Source organism: Mus caroli, unplaced genomic scaffold (assembly GCF_978045245.1).
Source record: "Mus caroli unplaced genomic scaffold, Mus_caroli_1 scaffold_19, whole genome shotgun sequence".
NCBI classification, from domain to species: Eukaryota; Metazoa; Chordata; class Mammalia; order Rodentia; family Muridae; genus Mus; species Mus caroli.
In genome coordinates this window covers 4,753,812-4,755,784 of record NW_028227274.1, presented here as the reverse complement: position 1 = coordinate 4,755,784, position 1,973 = coordinate 4,753,812, and the positions used below count along the sequence as shown (strand labels likewise).

General features: G+C 48.4%; 1 pseudogene; it reads left to right on the top strand.

Annotated features, from left to right (window-relative positions):
• Positions 1–460: 460 nt before the first annotated feature.
• On the top strand, positions 461–1,696 carry LOC110285096 (lysine-specific demethylase RSBN1L pseudogene; annotated as a pseudogene).
• The last annotated feature ends 277 nt before the right edge of the window (positions 1,697–1,973 follow it).

Sequence of the window (1,973 nt, the reverse complement as noted above, 5' to 3'; positions counted from 1 at the left end):
TACCCAGCCTTAGGCCTCTACCTCAGGAGGTCACTGTATGCTCTACATACTGAGGTGTTTGCCCACTATTTCTCTTGGCATTTGAAAGGTTCAGATTCAGAGTCCAATCTGAATTCTTCAGTCTGTTTTGAGTTGACTTTTGTGCAAAATCAAAGACAGGGGCCTGGTTTTTATTACTCTACATGTGAATATACAACTTCCCCAGTACAGCTTGTGAAAGAGAAAGTCTTTGTTCTAACCTAGGTTTTTTGCAACTTTGTGTTAAATCGGGAGGATGTAGCTGTCTGGGTTGACTTCTGGGGTCTCACATTCCTTTCCTTTGGTCAATATATTGCATATTTTATGCCAACGCCATGCTGGTTTTGTTACCACGGCTCTGTAATGTATTTTAAAATCAGTTATTGTACTAGCCCCAGCATTGCTCTTTTTGTTCAGGATATTTGGGTCTTTATGTTTCAGTATGAATTTTAGGGCTTTAAAAACTCCTGTAACCAGGAGAGCAAAATGGCAGAACCGCCAATGCTGTTGTCCTGAGAAGGAAGCATTTGGCAAACTACAGCCGTCCGCGCGGGAGCCACCGGGTTCTACGTCGGCCAAGAAGGTTCGCGCCGAGAAGGAGGCACCGCGGTGAGTGGACGGGGACGGGAAAGCGGTGGGAACGCCGCCGCCGCGCCGCCACAGAGCTCCGGCAGCCGGCGGCGTGGAGCTTCGCGGCTGGGTCGGCCGCCTCCTTCCCGGCCACGGCTCGGAGCGGTCGCTCCTTCTCCACGAGCCCGAGCGTCTCCGCAGACGCCGCTCCCTCGCCGCGTCCGCTCAGCCGCAGCCGCGCACACTGCTGCTCGTCCCCGCGTTGCGGCTCGCTCAGCCTCCTGCTCCCGCCGTCGCTCTGCGGGCCAAGCCAAGCCGCGCAGACCCAAGGAGAAGCGCGAGAAGGAGAAGTGGAGGTGCGGCGGCGCCGCCCGCAGGGATGAGAACCTCGAGGCGAAGTGGCTGCAGCGAGATTAAATCAAAGACAAAATTAAAGAGGAAAAGGAAGAGAGGGGGAGAGGGAGAGGGAGGAGGAGAGGGAGGGAGGGAGGAACAAAGTAATGAGTTCAAGAAAGAAAATGGAAACAAAGATTTTACAGAAAAGTAGGAAGGTGAAACCAAAAATAAATATAGAAGACTTACAAATTTAAAAAGTAAAGAAGAAAAAGAAAATGAAACACAAAGAGAATGAAAAAAAAGGAAACGTCCAAAACTACAGCAAATCTATTCAGACCATCTGTTCAGGATTGCTGTCTGCTGAAGATCAAGAAGCCAAAGGCATCTTAAGTGATAACATAAAGAAAGAACTTCATTGGAAAAAATTTGTATACCAAAAAGTGCAATTCAAAAATACCTGATAACAGTGACTTCCCATTTGTGTCATTAATAACCTTTGAAGGTTGGGCACTATGGAGTTCGGGCAGCTCATTCCCATTGAGCACCAGCCTAAAGGAAGTGCGGCAGTCATCCATGCCTACAGAAATGAACTCTCCTGCCCGTGGAGATGCAGAGATTTGCAGAAGAATTTGTGGGTATCATGTTTAGTGAAGACGAAAGCTCTGCAGCTTTCTATGTAGTGAGGATTGTTCATGGGGCAGCTACTTATATACCTGCCTTTTTTTTTTTTTTCATTGAACAACTTGGGTCTTTTTTAACTTTTTTTTATTAGATATTTTCTTTATTTACATTTCAAATGTTATCCCCTTTCCTAGTTTCCCTTCCAAAAACCCCCTATCCCCTCCCCTGTCCACCTGCTCACCAGCCCACCCACTCCTGCTTCCTGGCCCAGGCATTCCCCTACACTAGGGCATAGAGCCTTCACAGGACCAAGGGCCTCTCCTCCCATTGACAGACTAGGCCATCCTCTGCTACATATGCAGCTAGAGCCATGAGTCCCACCATGTGTTTTCTTTGATTGGTGGTTTAGTCCTAGGGAGCTCTGGGGT